Below are 20,370 nucleotides of genomic sequence, written 5' to 3' on the forward strand. Positions count from 1 at the left end.
ATCAGTGCCCACAAACGGCCACGGAGTACTGCAGGTAGCCTTGCTCGGGACCTTACTGCAGCCACTGGTTGTCTCCAGACACACGGTCACTAGACGACTGAACAGAGATGGTTTATTCACGCGGAGACCTGCAAGGTGCATTCCACTGATCCCTGGTCACAGGAGAGCCCGTAAAGCCTGGTGTCAAGAACACAGTACATGGTCATTGGAACAGTGGTCCCAGGTTATGTTCACGGACGAGTCCAGGTGTAGTCTGAACAGTGATTCTCGACGGGTTTTCATCTGGCGTGCATCAGGAACCAGATATCAACCGTTTAATGTCCTCTAATGGACATGAAGATCGTGGTTTAATGGTGTGGGGTGGGATTATGATTGGTGCACGTACACCCCTGCATGTCTTTGTCCGCCTTTTCATGGGTGCAGTGGGTCCCACCTTCCTCCTGATGGATGATAACGCACGGCCCCACCGAGCTACCATCGTGGAGGAGTACCTTGAAACAGAAGATATCAGGCAAATGGAGTGGTCTGCCTGTTCTCCAGACCTAAACACCATCGTGCACGTCTGGGTGCTCTCGGTCGACGTATCGCTGCCCGTCTTCAAACCCCTACGACACTTCTGGAACTCCGACAGGCACTGGTGCAAGAATGGGAGGCTGTACCCCAGCACTGCTCGACCACCTAATCCAGAGTATGCCATCTTGTTGTGCATCCTGTGTACGTGTGCATGGTGATCATATCCCATACTGATGTCGGGGTACATGCGCAAGAAACGGTGGCGTTTTGTAGGACATGTGTTTCGGGGCTGTTTTCTCAACTTATTACCAATACCGTGGACTTACAGATCTGTAAAGTGTGTGTTCCCATGTGCCCATGCTACTAGCGCCAGTTTTGTGTAGTACCACGTTTGTGGCACCACATGCTGCAATTACCCTTAACTTATGAGCATGAGTGTAGTAATCTGCCCGATACCAGGCAACGACTTCCAGTTAAAATGTCCTCCTTAGTAGGGGAATTTCATAATGTGTGTACGAGCATAGGTTATGACGCAGGAACCATCACATAATGGAAGCTAGGGTCTGTCCGTGAGTCGCACATGGTTAGCCGTGGTGGTTAAGGCGACCGCTCGCCTTATGGGGTGTCCGGATAGTTTTGATCACATAGTGTACCTCTTGAGGTCAATCTTACAGCCTAAGGAACTGCCTCTTCCGCAGGCCGTTCTACTTGCCCTATTTCATTATGGCAAAGCTCGACCTCAAGTAGCGAGGAATTTGCAAGCCTTCTTCTTGAACGACGTGTACCTCTGCTTCCATGGCCTGTCCGTTCGTCTGACATATCGCCTGTGTGAAATGACTGGGATGTGGTTAGTCGGAAACTTGTTCGTTCAGATCCTCCAGCAGCCACAAATGATGCATTGTGCGTTGTGGACGCGTCTACAAACCGCGTGGCAGACTATTCACCAGCAGCATATTGAGGTGCTCTTTGATTCCATACTACGACGTCAAACAGTGCAGCACATGGTAGCGCTACTCCGTACTGTAGTTCCTCAGACACATTGCGTGAACCGGTCTGTAACGCGAATCATTTGTAGTGTTATGTCCCTAATTACACTATTGGCCATTAAAATTGCTACACCAAGAAGAAATGCAGATGATAAACGGGTATTCATTGGACAAATATATTATACTAGAATTGACATGTGATTACATTTGCAATTTGGGTGCATAGATCCAGAAAAATCAGTACCCAGAACAACCACCTTTGGCCGTAATAACGACCTTGATACGCCTGGGCATTGAGTCAAACAGAGCTTGGATGGCGTGTACAGGTACAGCTGTACATTCAGCTTCAACACGATACCACAGTTCATCAAAAGTAGTGACTGGCGTATTGTGACGAGCCAGTTGCTCGGCTATCATTGACCAGACGTTTTAAATTGGTGAGAGATCTACAGAATGTGCTGGCCAGGGCAGCAGTCGAACATTTTCTGTGTCCAGAAAGGCCCGTACAGGACCTGCAATATCTGGTCGTGCATTATTCTGCTGAAATGTAGGGTTTCGCAGGGATCGAATGAAGGGTAGAACCACGGGTCTTAACACATCTGAAATGTAACGTTCACTGTTCAAAGTGCCGTCAATGCGAACAATAAGAGACCGACACGTGTAACCATGGCACCCCATACCATCACGCAGGGTGATACGCCAGTATGGTGATGACGAATACACGCTTCCAAAGTGCGTTCACCGCGATGACGCCAAACACGGTTGCGACCATCATGATGCTGTGAACGGAACCTGGATTCATCCGAAAAAAGACGTTTTGCCATTCGTGCATCCAGGTTTGTCGTTGAGTACACCATCGCAGGCGCTCCTGTCTGTGATGCAGCGTCAAGGGTAACACAGGCATGGTCTCCGAGCTGATAGTCCATGCTGCTGCAAACGTCGTCGAACTGTTCGTGCAGATGGATGTTGCCTTGCAAACGTCCCCATCTGTTAACTCAGGGATCGAGACGTGGCTGCACGATCCGTTACAGCAATGCGGATAAGATGCCTGTCATCTCGACTGCTAGTGATATGAGGCCGTTGGGATCCAGCACGGCGTTCGGTATTACCCTCCTGAACCCACCGATTCAATATTCTGCTAACAGTCATTGGATCTCGACCAATGCGAGCAGCAGTGTCGCGATACGATAAACCGATATCGCAATAGGCCACAATCCGACCTTTAATAAAGTCGGAAACGTAATGGTACGCATTTCTCCTCCTTACACGAGGCATCACAACAACGTTTCTCCAGGCAACGCCGGTCAGCTGCTGTTTGTGTATGAGAAATCGGTTGGAAACTTTCCTCATGGCAGCATGTTGTAGGTGTAGCCACCGGCGCCAAACTTGTGTGAATGCTCTGAAAAGCTAACATTGGCATATCACAGCATCGGTCGGTTAAATTTCGCGTCTGTAGCACGTCATCTTCGTGGTGTAGCAATTTTAATGGCCAGTAGTGCAGTTGAATAAATTTCATTGTTGGTCTTGGTGTTTCCACATAGTAGTGTACATTACCTGGGTTATAGCACAAAAGAAAATACTTTTCATACAACAGTTGTAGTGCAACACGTTAGTAAAGATGCGGCATCAGCTACAGGGCAAATCTCACAGCCAGCCAAGTGGGCGTGCAAGTGATCTGCTAGGTGCTAAAATCTGCCAATACAGAAGTCGGCCATTGCAGCGGGCTATTTTTCCATATGGCGCAGCACAACGCTTCACTGCCGTTGCCACTACATGACAGGGGGAGGTTCCTGTCACAAGCAGTCCAGACCAGAGCAATTAAATATGCTCCACACTCAGCCGTTAGCAACACTTGTTCTGGGAATTACGAATTTTGCCGAGGCCGTGACTGTCCTCACGCCAGCTACCGGTTCGATGTGGGGTTGAGCAGCGTTATCAGCTACGCGCAGCCGCTGGGCGATGGTCCATCAGCTAGAACTAAAGGCTCCAGGTCTCGTGCCGGTGTCACCAAGTGGAGGCTAGTTCTGGGTGTCATCGTATGACACTCCAGGGGCCCTTGGTTCAGTTTAGGGCGTTTACAAACCTGGGTGTTTGCCTGGAGCAGAGTGTCAAATAATTTTTATTCTAAACGAAAAGACATTTCAGTCGTACTGCATACGCCAGTGACTGCTTAGTTGGAAAATATTTTGTTAGCTGGGGCGGACGGAACAGTTTCATAACGAATTTGGCGGTTTTTCTCGATGTGGTTTCCGCAGTGGTGGGAGCGATCCACAGCATCTCATATGACCTGCGGATGGCCGGTGACCGCCGAAATTCGTACTGAAATTGATATAGTTGTGCTGGAAAAGAATTATTTTCAATTTTTATTTGCGTCCTGAATCCGAAATATAAAATTAGGACAGCACACACTGGTAATGGCGAATGCCGCTATTGCTCTTAAAATAGGACACCGTCGCTTCCGTCATCCAATCTTCTTCAGTTGGGTCGTTTACTTCATTTTTAATTACGTCAAAGTCGACCACGTGTTCATTCTTGCATTGTAATGAGACCCTACATAGGATTAGAACTACTGAACTTTCTGTTTTATAAGAGTTTATTAGCCCTCACGGCAATGCAATTTACACCATATTTGGGGTAAATTTTTGGTAAATGTTGTAAACCTGAAATACTGTAAATGAAAAAAGCTGATTTTTCAAATATTTTGCCTTTACTTGAAATTCGATAGTTGCCAGCATATTCATTGGAGTCCATTTTTATGGCGCTAAACACCCTGCCAGCGTAGCTAAGAACAGTGCTGAAAATTGTCTAGTATGCCTTAATACTTACACATATTTTATACGGTAATATTCTGCAAGTTGACAAAAATAATGCAACCAATGTATTTAAATTAAAAAAAACCCTCAGTAAGAATAATATGCAGCATAGTATTCAAGTTTTTTTATCTAGCTTCAGGAAACTGAAAATTATGACTCTGCAGTATCTAACGCATATCAAGAAGAACTATTGTAGATACCAGCAGTACAGCAGCAGTATAACATGTGCCATAACCACACTCATTAGTAAGTATAAAAAAATACGAATATGTTTTGTAAACGAATCAGTTAAACTCCTCACTGCCATGCCTTAGTGTTATAGGAAGTAACCACATCGACAGTTAAAAGAAATGAAAATTTTCCATTAGAACTGAGTACTTCTGAATTTTATGAGTTTTTAACTGAGGTCAAAAAAATGGTGTGATTGCAATTTTCGTGCTCGCTATAATTTCAAAACCAGAATGCTCCACTCCCTAAAACCACTGCTTCCCACAGTTTCAAAAGAAAACATGACAGCTACTACGTAGTTATAATTTAAAAGTGAGTATTTCTACCTGAACTCTGGGGACATGTGTACACTCACCATCGCGATTTCGGCCTATTGTGCCTTTCTTAAGTGACAGTTCACTATAAAGTGATGTTCATGATCATTGTTTGTAAGGGGATGCTGTCCTCGTTTCCAACAAGTTAGCATAATTATGCATACAATATACACAATAAAACATAATTCTTCCTAAGTATCCTTTCTTCCAAGAGTGCGTGTTCTGCAACGTATGTAAGAGAGCTTCTGTGAAGTAGGAGATGAGGTACTGGCCGCGTTAAAGCTGTGAGGACGGGGCGTGAGTCGTACTTAGGTAGCTCAGCTGGTAGAGCACTTGCCCGTGAAAGGCAAAGGACCCGAGTACGAGACCTGGTCCGGCACACAGTTTTAAACTGCCAGGAAGTTTCATATTTCCTTCTCACTTATACAGGGTGGAGAAAAATTGTGACACGAAATTTTAACCCTCTCTAGCTGATGCCGGGAGGAATCAAAATTACTAATGTTGTGTAGGTCGACAGCACCATTTTTTAACTCTGGAAACTTGGCGCCCTGCGTTCCGATTAGCCGTGGGATTGCCCAGTTGCCGTTCGTCAGTTGACGGGAAGTGCTATGGTTGTTGGTTCACACATAAAAACGTCCCTCGCCCCGTCATTGCCCCAACGTGATACGCACACGTGTCGAATAGGTCTTATGTTTGTCTCCACCTCACTTCAGACGCATTCACATGTAAGCTTCCTTTCGGAGCATACACACGTCACCTGCGATTTAGTCATACAGTAAACATGGCGGCACAATATTCTTTAGAAGAACAACGAGATATGATTTTTGTTTATGGACTAGCCGACGGTAATGCGCATGAAGCTTGACGGTTGTATGAGGAACGGAACCCGTTTACAGCAATTCGCCGGCCACTTGGCGAAACAGGCACGTTAGCGGGATATCTTGATGATGCTGGAAGACCTCGAACACGACGGGATGATGCATCTGAACAGACTGCTCTCGAGCGCTCCGAGGAAGCACGTACGATAAGTACTCGAGCTGTTGGAAACGACATGGGGGTAACTCATTAGTTAATCAGGGATGTTTTGAGGGATGACGGCCAGCATACATTTAGTTTCCACCCTGTCCAAGTCCTAAATTCTGTGGCGTACTGTGAACACAGGCTAGGGTTTTGCCGGTGGTTTCTGCGACGTGTAGCACGAGATCCCTACTTCCCTGCCGTTGTGTTGTTTACTGACGAGCGCACCCTACATCGGGATGGCCTTTACAACACTTGAAACGTTCATTACTGGGCAAGGGGAAACCCTCACGTCACGTACGTCCACGGACACCAGGAACGATTTTTGCTCATCATTTGGGCAGGCATTGTGGGTGACCATCTCAATGGGCCGGTCCTTCTACCTCCTCGACTTTCTGGGGCAAATTACCTTCACTTTTTACAAGAAACTCTACCTGGGCTGCAGGAAGATGTCCCCCTGGGCATATGGCTATGCATGTGATTGCAGCATGATAGGGTGGCCGCTCATAACAGTCGTGCTGTGCGTGGATATTTAAATGAACTCTTCGACGGCCGGGTAACTGGTAGAGGTTATCGTAGGACATGGCCCCCGCGATCACCAGACCTCACGCCACCGGGCTTTTTCCTGTGAGGATTCTTCAAGGTTCTAGTTCACCCACCCGGACGCGAACCACCTAGAAACGAAGAGGAATTAATGGATCGCATTCAATATGCCGCCAATCATATCAGGGCAATGCCATGAATCTTTGGAAGAGTCCGGCGAAACACCTTTCGACGTTACCGACCTTGGATCGCGTCACAGGGCACCAGTTCGAGCACCTGCTTTAAGTAAACAATGCCCTAGCTACAAAAAAGGCCCTTTTCTGTACGCGAACTAACAGCTGTTGACGGATTTGTTCTCGGTACGTCTTATGATGAAACTGTAATGGATGTATCGGGACCCCGAAGGATTCACCCCTAGGTCCCCAGAGTGGAAGACTGGTTTGGATACATCGCGATTTCCGGCAGGCAAAACATTAAGGTCATGTGTTGTCCAGAAAATCCGGGAACAGGGCAGTCCCGCGGCCAATCGGAGCGCGTGGTGCCAAGTTTCCGTAGTTAAAAATCGTGCGTTGTTGACCTACACAACATTAGTAATTGTGGTTCTTACTGGAATCATCTACCCAGGGTTAAAATTTCGTGACAATTTTCTCCACCCTGTATAGAGGAATCCAGAAAAATGTAGACACTCTTTGACAGTTAAGATTTTTGGAACAAAATGACAAAGGGTAATGCTCATTTCACAACAGTTTCTGTAGAAGTGACGTCATTTTGAAGTCACGCACAATGTCGACGACCGCATGATCGGGTATCGACTTCGTGACAAGGAAGAATATGAATACTACTGCTCTTCGACTCACTCGCAGCAATTCAAGTTGCCATGTTAGGTTTCTGCCTAAACACACACTCGAAAGGCGTCACATATTCGGAAATAAAGAACCAAATTTTATGTGGAGGAAGAATATGAATTTTAAATCGCTAAGTATTTATTTCATTCTTTGTTCTCAAAACATACTAATGTAAATAACATCCAGTATTGCAGAACATATTTGCATTACTTTCGTAAGAAAGGAAAAGAATATGTTAACAACGCTAACATGAAAAGAATAGTTGGATATATCGGGATGCGAGCCAACAACTTTCGATTCCACCAACCACGACGTTATTTATTAGGCTCGCACTCAACCGGGCGATGTTTAACTCCGTTCTTTGTTATCATATTCTATATTTAAGGCTTATATCGTTGATGTGTTAATAAGTGATATTTAATGACGCACAAGAAATCTTGTGAGAGGCCCATCTAAAATGCTAAAGAAAGTCGATTGTCAATTATGCGACCGTCGATATTGTGTGTGACGTCAAAATGACGTCAAATTTTCAGGAATTGTAGTGAAACGAGGGTTACCCATGACATATCGTTGCAATTTTGGGCGGCAGCGTAGTTCTTTGTTTTCTCAACAGAGCTTGGTGTGCGTTTCCCAGCAGAAGACAGTGCAGCAATGAATGAAGTAAGTTAGTCGTTTGAGCAACGCAGGGCTATACTGAAGTGGTACTGGAAGTACGAAAATCGATGGAGGTACAACGACAATCAACATGTACAACAATTTATCATATTAGGGATAAATCTGAAGCTGGTGGTACGGTTCAGGATGTGCATAAGAGAATGTCTGCAACACTTTACTAAGTCACCTCAAAAATCTGTGAACCAGGGTGCACGGAAACCGTGTGCGGCGGCACGGTTCCTTTCGTCCTTTTTACCAGCACCTACCTGTGAACTCGTTGCAGCAGATCGCCGGGAGGAAAGGCGAGCAGAAATCTACCGTACTGCAACTCGCACCAGGCTGCATACAACGTAACTATTCTAAGAATTGGGAAAAGGTCTTGATTTTGAATGAAAGATGAAAATACTGGCAAAACTTCGGTATATTCTGAAGTCAAGAATTATTCGTTCGTTGCTAAGCCCATGCTAATTCTAGCACAGTCATGCAAAAACCCTTTCATTCACGTTAGCGTATTTCCCGAAATCTGAATAGCTAGTAACCTTTGATTGTTTTTAAATGAAACTGCTCGCCATACTATTAAGTTTATCAGTGTCTAATGAACTCAAGTTTTTAGTCACTTATCTGCTCAATATGCCACTCGGAATTACTGTCTTTTCTTATATACAAATTTACTTAATAAATCAGTACTTTCTAAAAAAAATCGCAACGGAATAAATATGCCATCACTTTAAAGCACTTTTGAGACATGTAGCACAACTAAAACCGACAAACTATTAGTTCCTTCGGAGCTCATACTACACGCCACCGCACCATTGAAAGGCTGGGTTCCGACTCAAGACTGCTGTAAGCATTCTTTATCTCCAAGAGAAAAGAAGCGCGAAGAATACTCCGTTCTCATTGGTCATTTTCTTTAGGTCGATAGAAAAACATTATACTCCCGCGTTAGTCCGCGCTTTTGGTGACTAACCAATCAACAAATAACACACTTTCGAACTGTACTTTTGCCCGCAACAAATATTTAACATTCTGATATTTTGTTTACACTTTACGTTATTAACTATTTTCATTTGCACTCTAATAATTTTCCTTTTACCATAACCTTACTTAACATATGGTGATACGAAATTCCCCGTCGTCTGCAGGCAGACTGTCTTAAAAATTTCTCACGCTAGTTCGTACAGCGTTTATCAGTAGAACAATGATCTACATATTTACTTTAGACCACATTCATGCGTCATTCACACTACTACAACCATATACAAAACTGTACAAAGATAAATAAACAAGAAAGCCTTCAAGAAATAAACAGAGCAATTCACAAAAACATTCTCTTGACCTGTCTCTTGAATGTCTCTGAGCACTACTGGACTCTGGTGGAAGAAAATTAGAACTATGTACTCGACTGAACCCACTTTAGACCTTCTATCGCTGTGCACGCATGAGTCATTCTCCCAATACACAGGCTCTAGACAGGAGCGATAAAAGGCGCCACGCCTCACGTTGTAAGCTGATCAAGTCCAGGACGAATTCTGAAGGTTGCAAAGTGGAAAGTGTACTTTCCAAGCTCGTTGCACGCTATGAACGAGGATGACTCGGATCTAAGGATGGAGTACTGCAATTGGTTTGAAGGCAAGCTTCGTGAGGATGAACGGTTTTCAGGGGTGGTTATCTGGTCTAACGAGACACAATTCAAACTGAAAGTTACAGTAAACCTCCACTACTGGTTGTACTGGGCTCCTGAAAATCCTCACGTTCACATGGAAAAACAAGTGAACCTACCAGGTGTTAACATGTTGTGTGGTATGTCATCGTTTGATTGGCCCATTCTTCTTTGAAGGTACCGTAACTGTTGAGATGTACGACTATTTTCATATGCTGCAAATATCGATTTTACCTGCCATCTGAGATGTGTTGGGAACTGAAAGATTTTATCTACAACAAGATGGCGCTCCACCTCATTACCACAGAGGAGTCAGAACCTACTTAAATGAAGATCTACCAGAACAATGGATAGGTCGAAGAGGAGCTGTTGAGTACCCAACACGGTCTCTAGACCTTACATCCCTTGACTTCTACCAATGGGTGGCCTTGCAAAATAAGTTTATTGACAGAAGCCAGCTGCACTGAACAGCTAAGCAAACCATCGAGGCGTCCTGTGCAGCTATCACACAGGCAACAATGACAGCCGTAGTTCCGTCAACAGTCCAGAGGGGACGACGTTGTTTGGCTGCTAATGGGGTCGCTTTGAACACATAAAGTAACTTTCTCCCCGTGCAAGAACTGTTACAAAAATGTTCAAATGTGTGTGAAATCTTATGGGACTTAACTGCTAAGGTCATCAGTCCCTAAGCTTACACACTACTTAACCCAAATTATCCTAAGGACAAACACAAACACCCATGCCCGAGGGAGGACTGTAACCTCCGCCGGGACCGGCTGCACAGTCCATGACTGCAGCGCCTTAGACCGCTCGGCTAATCCCACACGGCAAGAACTGTAACGGTAAGTGATTTTGTTCCATAAATATTGACTACCAAAGACTGTTTTCATTTTTCTGAATCCCTCTGTATAAGAACGTGGCACTTCGTGTAGTGATTACTGTACAGTTCATGTCATCAGTGCACTTAATTTTTACTCAGCGTCCAGCAGGAGTAGCGCCTGATAACGATCGCGCATTGAGACCCTTCACTGTGATCTGTCACTTGAGAATGGCAGAACAGATTGAAATAGCGATGATAAACGCATTTAATTATACTACGAGAAGAAAATATTGCCATTTGTCTATTTTTTCTTATTGTTACGGAGGAGGTGCTAACATGCAGATTTTGAACCACCTTCCTCTCTGTATCGTCTGTTCATGTAAATTTGAATGTACTTACTGTCTATGCTAGCGTGTAGGCTGCAGCCGGAATTCAAAATTCCGTGCTAACCTATAGCTTTGCCGCCGGCTTATTAAAGGGACAGGATGTCGAGTTGGCTGTTTATCAATTTATTGGCCATGTTTCCTCTCTCAACTCGACATTATTGCGATGGTTACTTACTCTTTTATTCGATAATCACAGCAGATTATTTAATTTACGTCACAGTTGCAATTTAATATAGGCGATTACTTCTTTCGGCCATGGAGTACTATGCATTCTGTTGACACACCAGAACGTGTAGTTTATTACGACTATGACTTTAGGCATTTGTCTCATACATAACAAGAAACGTAGACATGATTCTGATAATAGCTGTGGTACATTTTCATGATATGTAATAGTCGGGATTTCGAACAGCCCGTTAGACTCCTTGGAGTAGAGAATGAAACGTTCAATAAATTGAATTTGGCTCTAAACTACGTACAACTTGACTAAACATGTTTAACAATACAGGAACCATCTTGTAAACATAAAGTTTGTTAATAGTTGCATCTAATATTTTTGCAAATGCACTGGAAATGGAGGCTGTGGATTCCAACGCAGCTGGATAATCTGATGTTTGTATGTGTTTGTCGGTGAAATGAGGCGGTGTTCGAAGCTTTCCTTTCCTCTATCACAGTTAACGGAAACTTCCACAAAAAGAAAAAAAAACATACAATCCTACCAGTCTTTCAAGAGCGAAGGGCGTTAAATAGAAATTTGTTGCACTCCTACGAAACACCAGAGTAATTGCAGGAATATTATGCTAAACAATGAGATTGTGAATATTGACCATGCGGCAAAAAACATGTCCCATAACTGTCACTTGTTGAAAATGGTTCGGTATCTTTAACTTTTCATGGTTTATTAAGAAATATTAACTACCTTATTGTGAATAAAATTCCTTTGAATATGTAACCACATCAAACAGAAACTAAAGTCATTATTGAAAGAGCCTTACTCCAAATTTTAACAAAATGAGTTAAGCACGATATTAGATTCTATACACACAGATACGACTTTCTGCAAGAAAAAGCCGGCCGCGGTGGTCTAGCGGTTCTGGCGCTGCAGTCCGGAACCGCGGGACTGCTACGGTCGCAGGTTCGAATCCTGCCTCGGGCATGGGTGTGTGTGATGTCCTTAGGTTAGTTAGGTTTAAGTAGTTCTAAGTTCTAGGGGACTTATGACCTAAGATGTTGAGTCCCATAGTGCTCAGAGCCATTTGAACCATTTTTGCAAGAAAAAGGTGTCACTCCTGGAATAAATCGCTTTCAATGGTGATCATCTTCGCATGGCATCTGTCGAGTACCTAATGTTCTATGCTTTACGTTTCGCTTATCGTAGTTCAACTGTTACTATTTCTAAACATGTATTGTGAGAAGTACTGAGTTGGAACGTAGTGAAATTACCAAGAAAAGAAAGAAAGGAGGACGTAATACTGGAAATTACGAAAAGAATGTTATAAAAACAGGAAGAGCTAAAGGTGATCGCTATATTACCTGTAAAGCAAAACTTTTTCAGAACGATAAACCGGTGAACGATGCAGGTTAGGTACAATGCTTTCACAGCTATATCAACTTTTATTATTACTTTTACCAGTGTACCGGGTGATCAAAAAGTCAGTATAAATTTGAAAACTGAATAAATCACGGAAAAATGTAGATAGAGAGGTACAAATTGGCACACAATCTTGGAATGACATGGGGTTTTATTAGAACCGAAAAAATACAAAAGTCCAAAAAATGTCCGATAGATCGCGCTTCATCTGATCAGAATAGCAATAATTAGCATAGCAAAGTAAGACAAAGTAAAGATGATGTTCTTTACAGGAAATGCTCAATATGTCCACCATCGTTCCTCAACAATAGCTGTAGTCGAGGAATAATGTTGTGAACAGCACTGTAAAGCATGTCCGGAGTTATGGTGAGGCATTGGCGTCGGATGTCGTCTTACAGCATCCCTAGAGATGTCGATCAATCACGATACATTTGCGACTTCAGGTAACCCCAAAGCCAATAATCGCACGGACTGAGTCCTGCGGACCTGGGAGGCCAAGCATGAGGAAAGTGGCGGCTGAGCAGACGATCATCACCAAGCGACGCGCACAAGAGATCTTTCACGCGTCTAGCAATATGGAGTGGAGCGCCATCATGCATAAACATCGTACGTTCCAGCAGGTGTTTATCAGCCAGGCTGGGGATGATGCGATTCTGTAACATAGCGGCGTACCTCTCACCCGTCACGGTAGCAGTCACTGACGTTTTGCTGTCCAGCGCCATCTGTCGGACATTTTGTGAACTTTTTTTGTTCTAATAAAACCCCATGTCATTCCAAGCATGTGTGTCAATTTTTACCTCTCTATCTACATTATTCAGTGGTTTATTAAGTTTTCAAATTTATACCGACTTTTTGATCACCCGGTATATGACGTCCGAAAATAGGATGACAAAGTAATGTTATATTTGTTTTCCTTCCTTCTAGTTGCTGTGACAGGTGTTTTGAAAAGTTCACGGAAGATGACTGTCAGTGAAGACTGAATGACGTAAAGTGTGCCATACTGCTTGCGTTTCTCATTTTGGTTATTGTGGTCCAGAAGAAATGCGGGGAACTGGTAACAAGAGCCGTGCTATGCCATCTGCATATGTGAAGCTCATTCACGATCACATAGCCATTTCCTGTACCAGAGTAACTGCACTCTTCACATGGATTTAGAAATTCGACTTCCAGGCTCACAGTTGAGGCTATGTACGAGTTGCTGCAAACAAAACATCCCAATTCTGGCATTACACTTAAGTATTACGCCAAATATTTCAGGAAGCATTTCAATTTATTTCGTATACACAACATGAAAAAGAATGCCTGTATGCCATGAAGGCATTCCTAGGAAAAGAGCAAATGAAGTGTACTCCTTCCTGTTTGATTATATGTAAGAATGTGTCCCAGAAAATGTCAAAGAGCTACATTTGCTTCCGACGGGCGTACAGAACAAAATAAGCATCAGTATATGCTTCGAAAGTCTGCGTCTATCGCGGCTACTAAATGTTTAATGAAGTGGAACACTATTTTTCCTGTTAGGGAACATTCGTATAATGTGTGACAGGAAATTGTTCGTGGTAAAACAGGTACCCAGATGAGCAGTCAGAATATATACGGTGAAAGAATATCGTTAAGTGCTCCCAGAAATAATACGTTCTCCACGAAGCTAAAAGAACCAAATCTACAACCTCTCTGGTGGCTGCCGCATTGCAGGAAAGGGACGGTTGTCGGAAGAATAACAAGATAGACATGTTCCAGGAAGTCGGGTATCAACCGCAATCCTTTATGCAGTTGGAACATAGTTTTACAGTCCTCTGTTATGGCTGCTGAATACATAAGAGGGCTAAAGATGCATACATTCAATCTTTTACAAGTATCAAGAGAAGTTTTGGATCACACCGGTTCCCGGAACTCCTGAAGATAGACGTTGACTGTTGATATTGTATCACAGTCACAGTCCCTTTGACTGTTCAGAGATGTCACTAAACCCGCCCAAATATGTAAACAACCATGCATGAGCAGCGCCTATTAGACGGAGAGGGTCCAACAGCCGATCAGTTCCTGTCATTCCACCAGGAAGGAGTTACACGGCTCGTCCTGTTTCAGAGGAAGTCACTCAGCCAGAATGATCAGGGCAATCACAGAGAGAGGCATTATTGGTAGTTGGGAGCTCCAACGTTAGGCGCGTTATGGGGCCCGTTAGGGACATGGCTGACAAGAAGGGAAAGAAAACCATGTGCACTACGTGTGCATACCGGGTCGAGTCATTCCAGATGTGGAAAGGGCACTCCCGGATGCCATGAAGAGCGCAGGGTGCAGCCAACTGCAGGTGGTTGCTCATGTCGGTACCAATGATGTGTGTCATTTTGGATTAGAAGAGATTCTCTCTGGTTTCGAGCGGGCAACAGAAGTGGTAAAGGCTGCCAGTCTTGCTTCCAAGATGAAAGAAGAGCTGACCATTTGCAGCATAGTCGACAGAACCAATTGCGGACCTCTGGTACAGAGCCGAGTGGAGGGTCTGAATCAAAGGCTCAGACGGTTCTGCGACCGTGTAGGCTGCAAATTCCTCGACTTGCGCCAAAGGGTGATTGGGTTTCGGGTTCCGTTGAATAGGTCAGGCGTCAATTACACACAGGAGGCGGCTACACGGGTAGCAGGGACTATGTGGCGTGGACTGGGCAGTTTTTTAGTTAGAGTGTCTCAGGAAAACATAAGAAGGGCTTCAGTTACAAAGGGTGGAGGCTGAACACAGGAAGAACGTAGACACAGGAACCATTGGTATAACAGTTATAAATTGTCGTAGCTGTGTAGGGAAAGTACCAAAGCTCCAAGCGCTAATAGAAAGCACTGATGCTCAAATCGTTATAGGCACTGAAAGCCGGCTAAAGCCGGATATAAGCTCAGCCGAAATTTTTGCGAAGAACCTAACGGTGTTCCGAAATGGTAGGCTAAACATGGTTGGCGGTGGCGTGTTTGTTGCTGTTAGAAGTAGTTTAACTCGTCGCAAAATTGAAGTAGATACTTACTGTGAGTTAGTATGGGCAGAGGTCACTGTTGGCAACCGGAATAAAATAATAATAGGATCCTTCTACCGACCGCCAGATTCAGATGATACAGTTGCTGAAAGGTTCAAAGAAAACTTGAGTTTGAAATCAAACACGTACCGACACACACGATAACAGTTAGTGGTGACTTTAATTTACCCTCGATATGTTGGCGCAAATACACATTTAATTCCGGAGGTACGCATAAAATATCATCCGAAATTCTGCTGAACGCATTCTCTGAAAATTATTTCGAACAGTTAGTTCATGAGCTCACGAGAACAGTAAACGGTTGTGAAACACACTTGACCTCTTAGCAACAAATAATCCTGAGTTAATAACGAGCATCAAAACCGGTACAGGGATTAGTGAACACAGGGTTGTCGTAGCGAGAGTGAATATTGTAATCCCCAAATCCTCCAAAAATAAGCGAAAAATATACTTATTCAAGAAAGCAGATAAAAATTCACTTGAAGCCTTCCTGAGAGACAATCTCCACTCATTCCAAATGAATAATACAAGTGTAGACCAGATGTGGCTTGAATTCAGAGAAATAGTATCGGCAGCATTTGAGAGATTTATACCAAATAAATTAACAAACGACAGAGCTGATCCTCCTTGGTACACAAAAAGGGTTAGAAAACGGTTGAAGAAACAAAGAAACAAACATGCCGAATTTAAACAGACGCTAAATCCCCAAGATTGGCAATCTTTTCAGGAGCTCCAAATTTAGCGCAGACATCAATGCGAGATGCTTATAACAGTTTCCACCATGAAACTTTGTATAGAAACCTGGCAGAAAATCCAAAGAGATTCTGGTCGTATGTGAAGTATGTTAGCGACAAGAAACAATCAATGCCTTCTCTGCGCGATAGCTATGGAGATACTATTGAAGACAGAGCTGCCAAAGCAGAGTTATTAAACACAGCCTTCCGAAATCTCTTCACAAAAGAAGACGAAGTAAACATTCCAGAATTCGAATCGAGAACAGCTGCCAACATGAGTAACGTAGAAGTAAATATCCTCGGAGTAGTGAAGCAACTTAAATCTCTTAATAAAAGCAAGCCTTCTGGTGCAGACTGTATGCCAGTTAGGTTCCTTTCGGAGTATACTGATGCATTAGCTCCATATTTAACAATCATATACAAGCGGTCGCTCGACGAAAGATCCGTACCCAAGGACTGGAAAGTTGCACAGGTCATACCAATATTCAAGAAAGATAGTAGGAGTAATCCACTAAATTACAGGCCCATATCGTTAACGTCGATATGCAGCAGGATTCTGGAATACATATTGTGTTCAAACATTATGAATTACCTCGAAGAAAACTGTCTATTGACACACAGTCAACATGGGTTTAGAAAATATCGTTCGTGTGAAACACAACTAACTCTTTATTCACATGAAGTGTTGAGTGCTATTGACAAGGGATTTCAGATCGATTCCGTATATTGTAGTGAAACTGTGTGCTTATGGAATATCGTCTCAGTAATATGACTGGATTTGTGATTCCCTGTCAGAGAGGTCACAGTTCATAGTAACTGACGAAAAGTCATCGAGGAAAACAGAAGTGATTTCTGGCGTTCTACAAGGTAGTGTTACAGTCCCTTTGCTGTTCCTTATCTACATAAACAATTAGGGAGACAATCTGAGCAACGGTCTTAGGTTGTTTGGAGACGACGCTGTCGTTTATCGACTAATAAAGTCATCAGAAGATCAAAACAAATTGCAAAACTATTTAGAAAAGATATCGGAACGGTGCAAAAATTGGCAGTTGACCCTAACTAACGAGTAAATTCAACTACATACTTAGGCATTACAATTACGAACAACTTAAACTGGAAGGAACACATAGAAAATGTTGTGGGGAAGGCTAACCAAAGACTGCGTTTTATTGGCAGGACACTTAGAAAATGTAACAGATCTACTAAGGAGACTGCTTACACTACACTTGTCCGTCCTCTTTTAGAATACTGCTGCACGGTGTGGGATCCTTACCAGATAGGACTGACGGACTGCATCGAAAAAGTTCAAAGAAGGGCAGCACATTTGTATTATCGAGAAATATGGGAGAGAGTGTCACAGAAATGATATATATGGCTCGGAGGAACCCTGACAGCAACACCACCTTGTTGGACAATGCTATTTGTGTAGCCACAGGACGTCGTGTTGTGACTCATACTGTGCACGGAATCGTAACTTCATCCCCGACATCCATGGCGAGGTTCATCTTTGCAACCACACCATACAGCGCGGTGCGGATGGGCCCAACAACATGTCGAATGGACCGCTCGGGATTGGCGTCTCGTTCTCTTCACCGATGAGTGTCACATATGCCTTCAACCAGACAATCGTCGGAGACTTATTTGGAGGCAACCCGGTCAGGCTCAACGCCTTAGACACACTGTCCAGCGAGTGCAGCAAGGTGGAGGTTCCCTGCTGTTTTGGGGTGGCATTATGTGGGACCGACGTATGCCGCTGGTGGCCATGAAGGCGACGTAACGGCTGTACGATGCGTGAATGCTATCTTTCGACCGATAGTCCAACCATGGCGGCAACATATTGGCGAGGCATTCGTCTTCATGGACGACGATTCGCGCCCTCATCGTGCACATCTTGTGATTGAGTTCCTTCAGGATAACGACATCGCTCGACTAGAGAGGCCAGTATGTTCTCCAGACATAAGCCGTATCGAACATGTCCGGGATAGATTGAAAAGGGCTGTTTATGGACTATGTTATCCACCAACGACTCTGAGGGATCTATGCCGAATCGCCGTTGAGGGGTGGGACAATTTGAATCAACAGTGTCTTGATGAACTTTTGGGTAGCATGCCACGACGAATACGGGCATGCATCAATGCAAGAGGACGAGCCACTGGGTATTAGAGGTACCGGTGTGTACAGCAATCTGGACTACCACCCCTGAAGGTCTCACTGTATGGTGGTACAACATGCAATGTGTGGTTTATGATGAGCAATAAAAAAGGCGGAAATGTTTATGTTGATCTCTATTCCAATTTTCTGTAAAGATTCCGGAACTCTCGGAACCGAGGTGATGCAAAACTTTTTTTGATGTGTGTATTTCCAGAAGAGTGTATGTTTTTAATTTTGGAAAGGCTGACACTGGACCAGTGGCTGTTAACAGGAAAAAATGCAAGGCATTTATCGTTTGACTAATTGTACTGCGCATGAATATAGGTATTTTTACAATGATCCGAAGAAATATACTGTTCGTAACACTGCTGCTACTGCTGCTGCTGCTGCTGCTGCTACTGCTGATTCGAGATCTATGAAACCGTTTTGTATGTACTTTGATTAGAGTTACAATACTGTGAATAAGTATGAGCAAAACAAAAAAAAAGAAAGAATCTAAAACACTACCAAAAACATAACCTGATCATGTATATGAATTACTTCCTTAAGAAGAGAAACCTATTCTAGGATTCTGGACTTGATTTCTTCAAAGAGATTGCTCTACTTATCAGCTACAGGAATGGCTAAATATCCATTTCATTCTGTTCTTTAAACATTTTAAAGTCCACTCTGCTGCATTCCATCTACTCACCTGCAGAATTTTTTCCTTCGTTTGCGAAAACTTAAGATTTTGTAGTACGGTCCTTTAACAATTAGCTGTAACAATTATAAAACGAATAGCTGATCTGTTCAGGTTGCCCTGAAAAGAGCTACTGCAAAGACGGCGAAAACCTTGATTTTAATAGTTATTCTACTTTCAAAATAACGTGACCTAATATCCAAATCGATTTCATTCAAATAGACACGGGCCCGCGGAACGCTACGAAGTTGTATTAGTCTTAAACGCTACTCTGCTCCAGTAGACTGATTGGGTAGTTATAAAATTTCGATCAGTTTCGAGGAGCTGCAGGTGCTGAAATGGACGACGGGGTATTGCCTTCTGGAACGATATAACAAACTGAACCAGCGTGTGTTCTGAAGAACAGTTACACCGTTATGGCAAGCATTTTCGATTATACAGGGTGTAGCTAAATTCCCTTTATATATCTTGAGGACAGGTTCCTTCCACCAAAAGAAGAGCGTAATGTCTAGTAAACATGGAGTCTAAAGTGCATACTCTAAAAGGTATGAGCCCTTGTTCACCTTCGAGACTGTAAAACATATTTATTCTACTGCAAGCTCTTTGCTTTCCATATTTTAGGAGGAGGTAGTATGGACCAAAAGAAGGTAAGATTTTCCAGCAGTAAACATGGACTCCATAATGCATACTTTAAGAGCTATGAACATTTGTTTATCCTCATTACTCTCTTCTGTTGGACAAGTGCTCATAGCTTTTGGTGTTTTCATTTTAGAACCAATGTTTACTTGCCATTTTTCTTTGTTCTGGTCCATACTACCTCCTTCCAAAATATGGAGAGCAAAGAGCTTGCTGTGGAAGAGATGTTTTACACAGTATCGATGATGAACAAATGCTCATAGTTCTTCAGGCATGTATTTTAGAACCCACGTTTACCAGTTTCTTTGTTTTTGTTTTTTGTTTTGGTGTAAGGAACTTGTCCTCGAAACGTGTAAAGGGAATTTAGTGACATGCTGAATATAAGATACAGGAAGCTGTTGGAAACTTACCTGGAGAAGCACTCGCAACACAGCTACCTCACCTGCTGCGAAGTGCGATACTTGGTGCACACACACACTCAACGGCGAGCTGCGCAATCCCGGCCCGTAGCGAGATTCGCGCGCGTTCCGCTCCGCTGCCGGCAGACCACTGCTGTGCGTGTGTTTGTCGGCGCCTCACTCGCGGGTCCGAGGCCGGCCGGCGGGCAGATAATCCGTGACGTCACCACAGCTGCCGCGGACCGCGGGACGCGCCGGGGCCACGCGCTGCTGAAGGAGGCCTCTGACATGCTGGCTGGGACCAGGCCAGACGCCGAGGTCGGGGCACCAGTCGTCCAGCGGTGACAGGCCTGAGATTCGCAACATTGGGGGTTTGGACGTAGCCACT

General features: G+C 43.8%; 1 protein-coding gene across 1 annotated transcript in view; it reads right to left on the reverse strand.

Annotated features, from left to right (window-relative positions):
* LOC126091856 (parathyroid hormone/parathyroid hormone-related peptide receptor-like) overlaps window positions 1–20,123 on the reverse strand; it is a 453,641-nt gene extending 433,518 nt beyond the window's left edge. The window contains exon 1 of the mRNA XM_049907147.1: window positions 19,995–20,123. The gene's annotated coding sequence lies outside the window, so the exon portion shown is untranslated. The remainder of the gene's footprint in view (window positions 1–19,994) is intronic.
* Between the last annotated feature and the right edge of the window lie 247 nt (window positions 20,124–20,370).

Source organism: Schistocerca cancellata, chromosome 1, assembly GCF_023864275.1.
Source record: "Schistocerca cancellata isolate TAMUIC-IGC-003103 chromosome 1, iqSchCanc2.1, whole genome shotgun sequence".
NCBI lineage: Eukaryota > Metazoa > Arthropoda > Insecta > Orthoptera > Acrididae > Schistocerca > Schistocerca cancellata.